Source organism: Trichosurus vulpecula, chromosome 5 (assembly GCF_011100635.1).
Source record: "Trichosurus vulpecula isolate mTriVul1 chromosome 5, mTriVul1.pri, whole genome shotgun sequence".
Classification (NCBI taxonomy): domain Eukaryota; kingdom Metazoa; phylum Chordata; class Mammalia; order Diprotodontia; family Phalangeridae; genus Trichosurus; species Trichosurus vulpecula.
Window position 1 is genome coordinate 148794176 of NC_050577.1, and position 14125 is coordinate 148808300.

The window sequence follows — 14125 nt, forward strand, 5'->3', positions numbered from 1 at the left end:
TATGCAATACTCAGCATCAATTGTTACTTGCCACAAACAGTTATTTCTGCAGAGAGAAACTATTTCTTACTTCAGCTTATCTGCATCTTTTTCAACAACTGATTATTCAATCCAGGGGACTATCAAAAAGGAGAGAAATATATTTCTAGGCCATTTTCTTCTTTAAAGAAATGGAGCATACGGTACAACACAAAAGGTAAAATAATCATGTGATAAAATGGTGCTTTAAAGGAAGTATTTAAGATTTCACTTTGAGGGCCTTAGTATAATCCTGCTAGATGTGTTCTAACTTTTTCATCTTTAGAATAATATATAACATGAAATATTCAAGAGGGCAGCTAGATGGCACAGTGAATAGAGTGCCAAGCCTGGAGTCAGGCTAACTCATTTTCCTGAGTTCAGATCTGACCTCAGACACTTACTAGCTGTGTGACCCTGGGCAAGTCATGGAACCCTGTTTTTCTCAATTTCTTCATCCATAAAATGAGTAAGAGAAGGAAATAGCAGTATCTTTGCCAAGAAAACCCCAAATGGGGTCATGAAGAGTCGGAAACAATCAAAAAACTGAACAACAAAATATACAAGAGATGTGATGTGACCTGCACCTAATCCATAGTGCAATTAAATACCTTATATTTTTTCTTAACAAGTTGACCAAGTAACACTAATACAACATTCAAATCTCTGCGATGCAATTGAAAGACCATGGGCTCTACATCCAAAGACCAGGGTTAACATCTTGTTCTCTGCTAATCACTCATGACCCATATGATCTTGGACAAGTCACTTAATCATCCTGTAAAATGAAGGGGCAGAAGGGCCCTTCTAGTTCTAGATGCATTATTATCTTAAGATTCTACCATTCATGTATAGAAGAAACTAATAAAATAGTGTTTAAAATCTACAGGGAATAAATATTCTCTTAATAACACAGATGAACACCTATTCCCCAAGTTGTAGCCTTAAAGAGCTGGCTGGGGGTACTGAAAGGTAAAAATGACTAGCCCAAAGTCACAATCCAGCTCTTTCTGACTCTGAGGCCAGACATCTATCCTCTATACCAAGCAGTCTCTCCATGTGGTTTACTCTCCATCAAAACACCTGTACATAATTCTTGGTACTTGAATTGATTACCAAAGGTCCATCCAACGATTTCTTCCGCTGTAATCAAGAACTGGATGGGTACTGTCTTAGAGAGCCATTTTAGATAAACCTACAGATTGACATGAAACGACAGTTTAAGTACCTATAGTTTATAGCATTAGTTTGTGTCTTTGCTATGTTATTCCCAAACTATATGAAGACCTATATTCCAGTTAACAGATTTTATATCCATCCAGAAGCTTGAAACAAAATTGAGAATGGTGCTGAGGGAGATAAAAATTATCCTATGTTCTTCGTTAAGCATTTACATTGCTAAGACATGGGGACAAAATTAAAAATTTCTATAAGTAAAACAAAGATCATGTGAATAAATTACAAGTATATACCATTAATTTTTTCAGTCATTCACTTACAGCATTCAAAGTTTTGGGTCTAGTAGATAAAGTCTAACAAAACAAACCTTCCTCTGTTAGAAGTTGCTGAAGTAGGTTTTTTTTTTAAGGTTAATAAATCATCTAAAAAATAGAGACAAAGTTCATTTCACACATTTAGCAAGCTTATAAAAGTTTATCAGAAGCAGAAAGTAGAAATTTAATGATTTATTGCTTAAAGAATATATAAGTTTAAATAATTGTATATTTCCTATGTCATACTGGTATCTCTACACAATTAGGATACTAATGACTTATCAAGTCACAGAAAGCATTTACTCAGTGCTTACTATGAGCTAGGCACTATGCTTACATTTTAATCATGCAAATGTACATGCTTGAATTTTTTTTTAAGTCATGAAAGCTAAATATGTCCTGCTCCAGTCACATTCTTTACTTAGCTCTTCTTATGACAACGAAATATAATTGGACAAGGATAGGAGTGCAATGTGGCCTTGAAACAAAAGGTAATTAGTGCATCTGACAAGGAACTTGCCTAATCAAATGAGTTAAATTATCTAAAATACAATAATTGTTACATTCTGCGCATAGTCACTTTTATCCAAAAATATTATGATGATTAAAACTTCAAAACTCCTTGAAGAAGCAAAATCTCTAGTTTGTTCAAATGGAATGGAACTAGGATCTAGCCTTAGTTTGCTTTTAACCAAGGGCCTTCTTTGTCAATTTAGTTCAAGAAATACCAAGTAGGTCACTGTACCCAAATACATCCAGGAAACCTAGCCTGCTTAAAAATATACTGGACCAGAAATGTTCACTTGCAACAAATTTGTTAAATGTCTTGTCATTCTGTCTTCTAAAAAAATAAAAATAGATGTGACAAGGCAATAAGTAGTTAAGAGAAAAGATGTAAAGAAGTATGTCAGAAGAGGTTAAGACACTCACTAGCAGAAGGGGTTAGGAGAAGTGACAAGAAACCAAACAACTGCCTTCAAGATAGCTACATCTTTATTCTTGAAAATAGAAACCACTGTTAACCACAAGTCAGCAAACACAGTGAGGAGAATAAATGATATCCATCAAAGAAATAATGTAAAAGGAAATACCATGAGATGAGTGGTAATTCTGAGGTCCAAGAAAGAATAAAAATCTTCACAAAACCTGTTATCCAGAATAGACCTAGAAACCAAGTGAATACAAGGCATTGAGCTATTTTTTCCCCCAAAGGACATAAAATTGAACTACTGACACAGTTACAAGATATAAACCTAAATGTAGCCAAACAATTTCTGACAAAGACTGAAGGTGATTTTTAAATAAGATTATCTACCATCCTTTACAGAAATGAAAGCTAAACAAATGTCACATAAGTAATAACCAAAATTAGACATTCAAGAAAAATCTGGGGTTGGGGAGGCCAATCAAAGAAAAGGAATTTTTCTGAAAGACAAAGAGAAGACACAGTATGAAAAAAATATTTAAAGTTGTAAGAACAAGTTAATGAAATGGGATAAAACGAGAAAAGTAGTAAACATAGAGTAGACTAGTTCACCTTTATATACAGCACTTAACAGTTGGCAATGAACTTTCTTTTCAGCAACCCTGAGTAATGTAGAGTAAGTAATTTAAACAAGAAATTGTGGTCCACTAAGGACCACTGTCACATTGCTAACAAATGCCAAAGCCAGAACTCATTTTCAGATCATCTGACTTCAAGTCTAGGGCCTTTTCCATTACATTAGACTGTCTGGAAATAAAGACTTGAAAAAGAATAAAAATAATTTTTAAAGACCAGAAGCTACACCAACAGGAAGAAAGAATGGAAGGAAGAAAAGGTTAAGAATAAACCAGAACAGTACCAACAAATAAAACATGTGGAAAAAAAAAACTTCTAAGGCTGTAAATCAATGAAAAAACCATCTCAAAAGATATTGCCACTAACAAAAATGGTAATCTTTAGATAATTTAGTTGAGTCATTAGAAAACAACTTTACTGAATTTTAAGGTGAATTCCAGAAGAAAAGGACAATTTTTAGAATCATATGCCAACACCAACAAATTTTCTTGTAAACTAAAGGGTTAAATTAATCATCACATATGAGATGTAACTGACAGTGATTTTTTGGTACAGAATGAATTAAAAGAACCAAAAGGCAGGAGACTCTAGGATAATTACAACCTTTTCAAGCCTCTATCTCTTCACCTATCAACTTCAATAAGGAAGTTGAATTACCTGATCTCTAAAGACCCTTCTTCTCATACTAAATTTCTAATTTTATGCAGTAAAAGGAAAAATTAATTGTTCAAAGCAGCTCAATGCTCTCTGTAAGTACAATAAATACTAGATGGCTCATTCTAACAAAGCACTGGTATAGTTACATGATATTTATTGAAAAACAAATAATTCAGCATTAGCATGCGTAAGATTGTTCCCACTATCACCTTCCTAGTTATCCTGTGGTTGGGCTATTACAGTGCTTCCTGAGTACTTATCTACTAATTCAAAAAGACCTAACAGGATATCAAAGGAATGAAAGCTGAGAGGAAATTCTACCTAGGACAAAAATCTAGTAATTGATAAAGCATATACTAAAGAACTAACTACATTCAAAAATTCTGCAACACCTCCAGCTGTCCAAAAAATAGGGGGAAGGGGTGCAGGACGAAGGGAATCACTGCAGAGTACTCCAGCCTCTTTGGCACATTCTATTGAAGCTAGATTTCTCTATAACAAGGCTAGAGAGGTTAATTTAAGATGAGAAAGGAACATTCTGGAAGGAGAGTTGCACTACGTATGCTCCAAATTCAATAGAAGGAGGAAGAGACTATTAACATGTCACTTGTCCCATGGCTTTTTGATACTCCCTCCCCTCATCCTAATGAAATCTAACTGTACTAAAAGAATGCTAGATTATCCAATGTGCTTCACGCAGCAAATGGCTTAGTTTATAGTTATTTCAATCAAGGCTGAGATGATGAAATATGTTTTAGGAACTTCCTACTTGCTAAACCATGATCAAAAGTCTGGTTTAAAAATCAAAGAAACATCTGAGCTTTGTACTTTTAAACCATTAAAATTTATTAATACTCAGTGATTCTGCTTAAAGAGTACATGCTGTAATATAAATAGGAGGTTTTCTACTGACTTCAAGAAATTTAAAGTAGAAGATTCTTCAATGTTTTCATGAAATAAAATTAAATGTTCTCGGTTGGGAAAGTAGATATAACATATTTTAAAGCTGAAAAAAAAAATGGTACCAAAACTTTGCCAAAGTTAGATACATTTTAAGGTACGGTACTTTCTAAGAGAGCTAGCCTCCCAGCAGAAGTTTCACTGTACAAAACTTCATATTTTAAATTTTTACACAAAAAAGAAAAAAAATCTCTTGGAATATTCAGTTTACAATTCATATAACCTCTGAAAACATAATTTTACATGTTAAAACAAATATTGAGGTTTGGAAACTAAGGCAATTCTTTGTTAGGAGAGATAAGAGGAAGTGGAGAGATACAAGGAGAAATCTAAGAAATAGAAAAACAAATATCAATAAAAATCTATTTAAAAAACTAAGTCAATATTAAGCTATATAATCCATCCACATTATCTACTATTGCCCAAGTAATACACACCTTAATAAGATTGTTCCATGTGAAATTTTAAAAACAAAATCTATACAAAATAGCATTAACATCTATTCTATACTTTCATAGAGTGACCATAAATCTTTAAAATCTTAACCTTATTTGTTTTGTTGACTCCATTTGATCCTCAGACCTCTGAATTAGGAGCAAGTCCTCCAAGATTCAGCCCTCCCTTATATATTCTTGTTTGTCTTTCTCTCTCTCTCTCTCTCTCTCTCTCCCTCTCTCTCTCTCTCTCTCAGATTTCAATTATATTAGTGAAACCCAAATCTATCTCTACCCTCTTTCCAATTTCATTACTTATTTCCAACTATTTCTGGGATACAGATCCGCTTATAAACCTCACCATCACCTCAAATTCCCACAGCAATACTATATAGTCCAAGCTCTCACTAACTCTGACTTCCATTATGTTAGGCTTTTGGCCTCTCTACTTCCAGTCTCCCCTCTCCAATCCATCCTCCAAATAGTTGCCAAAATGGTCTAAGGAACAGATTTGAAAATGTGACTCCTCTGCTCAAAAAATTCAAGGGGTTCCCAATTGCCTATAGAATAAAACATAAATTTCTTATTTCTCCCCTTCTCAAAATCTTGATATCAGTTAAATTGGATTACAATTTCCCCAAATTCAAAAACATGCTTTCACACAAACTAGTCTCCATCTCTGGAATGCATCTCCTCATCCTCATGCCTCAGAATCTTTGCGTACCTTCCAAGCTTAACTGAGTTGTTAGCTTTTCCATGAAGCACTCTCCCTTCTCAATTTTCCTTGCAATATTTGCATACATATTGTGTATTATAGTAGAAAGTAAACTCTTGTATTGATAATTAGGGTGGGCCATTTTTTTTTTAATACTGTTTTCCCTTTTGGAGCACTGAAGTAATCAAGCGCCTTTGATGAGTCTGGCCTTTGTTTCTTTGATCCAGGAGTCTTTGATGACCTGCTCAAGAAACAAGAAAGCCTAGTTCACACAGGTTTGAGTCACATGGTTGTGCTGCCCTTTGACCCTGAACAGGCTATGTAAACTCAGAGGTTAGCATTTTGTTTGTGGGCTCTCACTCACTGGAAGAGTGTCAAGTGATTTGACCAGATGAGACTCTGGGTAGCCACTGGAGTGCCCTAGCTTTGAAAACCCAAATATTGGTGCTTCTCTGGTAACTATGTATTGCTATGGATAGACTGATTTGTGTTTATTTTCTCTGTTTATATAATGTATGCTTGTAATTTCTGTTTGTATACTCTCTGAAGTTCAGAGTGCTGGCTTTTCCCCCTCAACTAAGTGAATGATATATGTATGTTTGATTAAAGTGAGCTTGTAAACCCCTGAAAGCTGCTTTCCTCAGAAAAGCAGATCAAAGCACCTGTGCTGGCAGCCCTTCTGTGTGCTGGTGTTGGTTTACACAGCCACATTAGCGGCAAGCAGCATTGTTGTTATAGCTCTTTGGAGGGTAAGAATGGTTTCCTTTTTGTCTCTGAGTTCCCAATGTCTCCCTAGCACAAAACTTTCCCATAGCAAGCAAAAAATGTTTGCTGAACTGAACTGAAAAGGGAAATATATTGATAATCTGGATTTCTTAATCACCAAGGAGATGACAAATCCCATTATATAGTGTTTTACAGACTTTACATATATTTGCTTGACTTAACCCTGAGGTAAGGCATACAAATGTCACTTTATAGATGAAAAGAGGCTAAATGGTTCAGCCAAGAATCAGAGCTTAAACCTAACTTTTCTGACTCTTCACCTGGTGCTCTCTTCCCAAAACCATGCTGCCTCTTTACAGAAATTTGTACTATTTATCTTGGACACATTGCTTCGCCTGTCCAGGCCCCAGTTTGCCCATCAGTAAAATGAGGATTTAGACTAGGCAACTGGTAAGGTCTATTTCAGCTCTAAATTCCAATGATTTATATTCTACAGAATTCTCCTGTCATTTAGAATATATTCTATTTAAAATAAAGGTTCCAAAATATTTTTCTCATAATATTAGACTAAGCTATTCTTTTTCAAAAAATAATGAGATCAATTCATGTTGAATTGAGGGAGATATGCTAACTCCACAGAAACAAGAATATCTTGGAGCAAGTTTATTATAGTCCCTGGACAACTTAATGATTTCCCCTCCCACTCTGCCATTTCAATTCTATAATTACCTTGCCAAAAATTGATCCATTACCAAAACTATCTTTCAAATGGTTTATCTGAAAATTGGCATGAGTGATAGCACTTTATACTGAAATGACCCTACCCGCTTATGTGTAGGGGGAGAAGAGTGTGGAAAAAAGTGTGTGGGACAATTAAACTGATATTGCTTTATGTCCAATTATTAGAAAGCCCTGTAATCCACAGAGGGGGGGTTGGGGAAAAGAACATCAACGTAGTCCATGATTCAGCATTCTAAAATAGGGAAACACATCAGGAGTTCAAGAGAAAGCATATATTATTCATTGGCTCTAGGGCTCGTCTGTCAGCTCAGCTCAGGCAAGGAAGGTCAGGCCACAAGAAGGTTATATTCAAGACATAATTCACATTTTTACAGTGCTTCAAGTTCTACCGATACTTTCTTCAAAACAACTTGGGGAGGTAGGGAGAACATATAAACATGAGAGAGGCAGTGTGTTACAATGGATAGAGGCATAGTTTGAAGTAAAAAACAAAGTATGTATTTGGATCTATCATTTTATTAGTGTCAAAACCTCCTATTACGTCAACTCCCTCCAAAGACATAGATCTGCAACATCATAGTAACTGATAGTTGTCTGGGGTACTGAGAAGTTAGTTAAGTGTTTGCCAAAGTCTTCCTGGTTCCAAGGTCCACCATGTCCAGTTATCTAGTAGTATAAACTGTATTACTCCCATTTTATCCTTGAATTAATTGAGGTTCTGAGGCATTAACTCAATAGGAAAAAATGTTAAAAAGCAGCATAAGAAAGAATGCTGGAGGTTGGGAGTGTGTTGGAAGGGGGAATAAGGATGTAAATGGAATAGAAGTCAAACTCATGGAGTGTGATAATAGGACTAGTATTTACCAGGGATACCCCTCTCCAAACCAGTCCCACCTACTCCTCCATGGGTTAGGCTAATTTTTCTCCTAAAAGGCAATAAAACTGTCCCTGAGGATGTCATTGGCCAAAGTTCAGGCTGTGTCTCCCTTGATACAGCTATCTGGCAGCCTCTAGAAGTACTGCCTTGGCTTCCTTGCCACCAAATAGAATGAAAAGGCCCACCTCCATGGAGTTGGGGCCTTTCAGGCTTAGGTGGTAGAGAGTAGCAATGTGCTTCCCCTCCACTTTTCAGTGCCCTGATGACCAGGGCAGACCTTTTCCATATGGAGAGGAGGGAGCCCCGACTACTCAAGTTGCATGCTGTTGTATACTGTTGAATATCCTTTCTGTGCTATGGCTAAGTATCTAACAAAGTAGAAGATGTAATTAAAAAAGCAGGCCACTGGCCACTGGGAGGTCCAACTAATGGTATTTTCTTCCAAAAGAACACTCAGAAACTGAAAAAGACCAAACTGACAAAAAGCGTGTGAACTTAAGGGGAACCATAGTGCAGTTATTTTTAAGAACTGAGCAGGGCACAAAGCCTAAATTTATATCCAAGTGAGGGTGAGGAGGTGGGAGTATCCTATAAAGAAAGGTCTCTCGCCAAAGATGAAGGACTGGGGAATGGAGGGAGGTGGGAGACAATGTCAACCAGGACTTTTCCAGGTTCATGGCCATAGATCTTGGGAAAGAAATACACTACTATAAATTGAAGGAAAGATGTATGTCCCACTCTCATCCAATTCTTGAAGGCTATCTTATCAAAGAAGCTCCACCAGCCAAATCCACAGAGGAAGATAAGACATGAGTCATTGTTAAAGGCATGAAAGAAGTCTAGGGGCTAATGCCAAGGATTAGGATTTAAGCATAAGAACAATTCAACTAGTAAACTTATCCTTTAAAAAAAAATCCAAAAACCAAAAAGCACACCTTTTATGCCAGCATACACCCTGATCCAACCCATGTTTTTCCTGCTGTGATTTATAGCAGAATAATTTTACAGTAATTGTCAAGTCACCCTTTCAATACACATGAGGGGGTGGTGTGCTTTCAGGAAGCAAGGAAAAATTGGAAAAGAAAAAGAAACAGGAAAAATAAGATCTTACTCCCGCAAGATCCAGGCCCACCATGTCACTTCTTGACTATCTTCCATGTTTTCCAATTCAAGCTCTGAAAACAGTAATCAAACCAACAATATCACTCCTGTAAAGGACACGTCAATCACTTGCCCAATGGCCCCAATCACCATTCCTTCTAACTTTTCTGTTTAAAACACTCCCCCCCCCCATACATCACCTCCTTAAAGGTGTATATTAGGATGAAAGCTACTCAAGGGCAGGGACTAACTTGCTTGCTTTTATCTGGATCCCCAACACTCAGCACACTGTTCTGTTAAAGTCCTTCTAAATGAAGCCCTTCCTGCTCTCCCCAATAAAACACACACACACACACACAAACACACACACACACACACATGTTGCAGCTTGCCATGAAAGAGCTATTAGGGAAGATGGCATATTTAAGTTTATATGAAATAAAGACAAGGTAATGGGAAAGAAGGTATCTGCATAAGACTCCTACGGATGGTGGCTTCTAAACTAAGATTTGATCCCTAAGCTAGGGATTTTAGGGTAGGAGGTAAAAGAGTACTTCATAGAAACGAGGAGCAACAAGTACAAAGATACAGACAAGAGGCTGCAGTGTCATTTTAAAGGAATACCCAGAAGTTCAATCTGGCTGCACCATGGCATATAGGAAAGATCAAAGAATCCAGAGATATAAAGTATTAAGTGACTTGCTGAGGGTCATAAAGCTAGTTAAAGTGTCTGAGGTGGGTTTTGAACCTAGGTCTTCAAGATTCCAAATCCAGCATCCTATCTACCACATGAAGCTGCCTTTATGGAATAACGTATAGTCAAACTGAAAGGTAGGTTGAAGCCAGGTTATAAAGGGCTTTAAAAGCTAAATAGAGAAGTTTATATTTTATTCTAGAGCGAATTGGGAGCTGTTAGAGAGAGGTGACATTGACAGACCTAAGCTTTATGAAAATCCCTTAGTAAGCTATATGAAGTACACTGATTGGAGAGAAAAGAGATTTGATAGAGAAAAACCAACTAGGAAGCTATTGTGATACTACAAGTGGTGCTAAAGCCCCAAACTAGGCTTATGGTACTATGAGTCATGTCAAAGATGAGAAAGAGAACTTTGAAACACCTATCCATTTTCTCCATTCTTACATTTTAATGGCAAATATAATTTGCTATATTAACAAAGAATTAATTATAGACTAAGATTGGGGGAAAATACTCAAAAGGAAATACCTGTAAAGTACAAAAATAATATTCTGAAAAATCATAGAATACCAAAGTTGAAAGGTCTTCAGTGGCCATCTCATTCAATCAATATCCCCTTTATAACACCCAAGGAAAGTGATTGTTCTGCCTTCGCTTGGAGATCCACTTGAAACCCATTACTTCCTGAGGCAGTCCATTCTACTTTTTGGGTAGCTCTATTATTAGAAAAGTATTTTTCATGAGATTATTAACAATCAGACTCATTATTGCTCTAATTGTAGAAAGGTTTTCCTATTTCTAGACAAAAATCTGCCTCTCTGCAACACATTGCTCCAGTACTACCTTCAAGGGGGATCCAAGAGAAAAAGTTTAATCCTTCTTCTACATAAGGGACCCAAAGTATTTTAAGATAGCTATTATCCCTGCTCCCTCCTGGAGACAAAAACAAAACAGTCCCTGCCTTCCAGGAACATACATTCAATATGGAAGACAAGCATAAACAAATTAAATACACAAGGCTTTTGGGGGGAGAGGAGGGGAGAGGAGGGCAGGGACAAGGGAACAACTTCAGTAGTTAGGTAGGGATTCCAGGAAAGATTTCATGATGACAGTACCAATTTGCCTATGTATCTCATGTTCTCAAGTCCCTTCACCACCCCGGTCAACTTCCTCAGAAGACTTACCTCCCACCCTGCTAAAAATGTGGTATCCAGAACAGAATATAATACTCTAGATAGGTGATCAGCTTGGTAACGGAGGGGAGAAGGGAAGAACTGTTCCTTTTCATTCTATATATTATTCTTCTCTTAATGCAATGTAAGACTGCATTTCTGGATGCCCTGCTATTCAATTATTTGAGTCTGAACAATGTCACAGACAATCACAGTATGCCAAAGTTGGAAAACCACGTACAACTTCTACCACATATAACAAGCTGTTATGCTTCCTTAACTTAAAGACCTCTAGGGAAGTGGAACCTGCCACCTCAGGAGGCAGCCAACACCACTTTTGGATAGCTCTTATTATTAGAGAAGTTGAATTTGACTCATATTGACATTGCAGTCTACTAAGAAATCCCTTATCTTTCTCAAAACAATTATTATCTATCTATTCCTCTTTCCCTCCCCTTACCTATGATACACTTTTGAATCTGATTTTTGGAACTAAAACAATGTAATTTTACATTTACCTTTATTAAATTTCATCTTTTTAGAATGTCCCAGTGTGACATCCTGTCAAGATATTTTAGAATGCTATCATCCAATGTGTTATCTACCCTTTCCAGCTTTGTGCTATCCACAAATCTGCTTAGCACACCATAGGAGGCAGCATGGTACGTACGATGAAAGCAGTAACTCTAGTATCAGAAGTCTCTGGTTCAAATTATGCCTCTCCATACATTTTACCTATGTGAGCTAGGGCAAGTCATTCAACCCCCCTGAGCCTTAGTTTCTACATCTGTAAAACAAGAGGACTGGATTAGATGGCCTCTTGAAATCTATACCAGCTCTAGTCCCATAATTCTATGATCCATCTATGCCTTCATCCTAACCACCAAGGACAGTTCTTTTTGGCATTCCAATAAAGACCTCACTCCAAGATCACATAAGACCCATTAATGACTCATTTTTGGTCCAGTCATTCAATTATAAACAAACACACCAAACATCAATCATCTAGCCCTCAACTCTCCACTCTACCCAAAAAGATAGTGAGATTGTCAAATGGAACCATTTTTACAACTTTCCTCAAATCATCTAACAACTGTCCAAAAATGGAAATTTTAGACCGACATGATCTGTCATGCCATCAAGAGATAACACTTAAAACAGAACTTAGTCTTACTGTATAATATGAAAATGAGAATTTTTTCCAATTATCAAACCATTGTTACATTCACCCATTAATACTTTTAAACTTCAGTTACCCTACAGACTACACTATACAAAATGAACAGAAATTAAAAATAGCATACTCATGCTTAGTTAAGAAGTCTTAGAATAGCCCTTTGTAAATAAAGGAAAGACAAATATATAAGACCTAAAACTGAAGAGGTTATTGGTAAAAATGATGACGGTGGGGAACCACAGGTTTCTAGGGGTGCTCGTGACCCCAAAATACCAACACGCCGGGTCCTGCCAAAAGAATTCGACTCAAGCCTTCTCAGCCAAGGGAAAAGACAAAGTTTATTAGGGATTCACCATAATGGGTTGTCTTAAGAAATCCCACCCTTTGGGGGCCAGACTCAATCTAAACTGAGCTAGATTGAATCTGAGCGCCTTCATGGAGGCAAAATGGAGATTATATACACAAAGGTTGTAGGAGGGATTGAGGGGTGGTCTGGGGTGACCGGAGGAGTGGTTTAGGATCTTGAGGAGGAGTCTAAGAAGGACAAGATGAGGTCAGAGTCCAAGAACCAAGAGAATGGGATTAAGGGTTGGAAATAGCTGAAGGAATGGATATTGATAGTATCAAGGGTTGGGAAGTAACTGAAGGCATGCATATCTATAGTAACAATAGAAGGCAAGGTTTAGGTAGAGATTTGGGCCTAATGATAATGTGAGGCTATAGTCTCTGGGGAAGGCCAGATCTAGTTGGAAGATTCAAGGACAGTTCAAGGGGGCTCCCAGACACTGTATTCCAGATTCAAGGGGGGTCCCAGAGACTGTGCCCTCATCAGAACTATTCTCCAATAGATGCAGTCAAAAGATATGAATAGGTCTCAAAAGAATTACAAATTCTTATCAACCATATTAGATATTACTTTCCAAATATCTACTAAAAAAAGAGAAAGATAAAATAACTCATAAGGTTTCACTTCACACCCAGCAAATTGGCAAAAAAAAAAAAATGAAATAATATTGGAAGGGCAATGGAAGGAGAGGCTTTCTAATCCTTCTCTTGTTGATGAAAAGCTGAATTGGTCCAACCATCCTTAGAAGCAATTTGGAATTGTGCTAACAACAACAAGCCCATACCCTCTGCCCCAGAAGTTCACTCTGAGGCATATATACTAGGGAAGTGAAGGGCAAAAAAAAGGAAAGGTCCTGCATACAACAAAATTATTTATAGCTACAACAAAAAGTGATGGAAACAAAGTAGATGCCCATGGGATAGGGGGTTGACTAAACAAGCTGTGTTACATTAATATAATGAAATATTACTTCCCTGTAAGAAATGATGACTATGAAGAATTCAGATAAGTATGGGAAGATTTGTATGTACTGGTGCAGAGTAGGGTAGGCAGAGCTGGGAAAACAATATGTACTTGACTGCGATGGAAATAGGAAACAAACTGAATATAAAGCAACTATAATGACCACGGGTGTTGGGAAAAAAGTAATATAATGAGTGTTAAAGACTGCTTTTCCCCTCCATTTTTGAAAACTTTTTGTTAGAAATGATGGCTCACTGAATAGGGGAAGGAGAGGGATATAGTTGGAAATGAAGGTGATATGAAGAAGAAAAGATCCTTGAATGACAGGAAGAAAAAATGATGCATTACTGTAACATTTAGGACCTTAAGTTGTTTTTTTTTTCTAGGAGAGCTTTTCACATTCTATATTTACAAATGAATAACAAAAGGGAATAAACAGGACCAAAGACGAAATTTTAGGATCTCTAAAAATAAGCCTTTAATTTAG

General features: G+C 36.8%; 1 protein-coding gene across 1 annotated transcript in view; it reads right to left on the minus strand.

The window, feature by feature from the left end:
* Nucleotides 1-2620, minus strand: part of KMT2E (lysine methyltransferase 2E (inactive)) — a 67338-nt gene extending 64718 nt beyond the window's left edge. Inside the window, 1 exon segment of the mRNA XM_036759031.1 lies at nucleotides 2603-2620. The gene's annotated coding sequence lies outside the window, so the exon portion shown is untranslated.
* Nucleotides 2621-14125: the final 11505 nt, after the last annotated feature.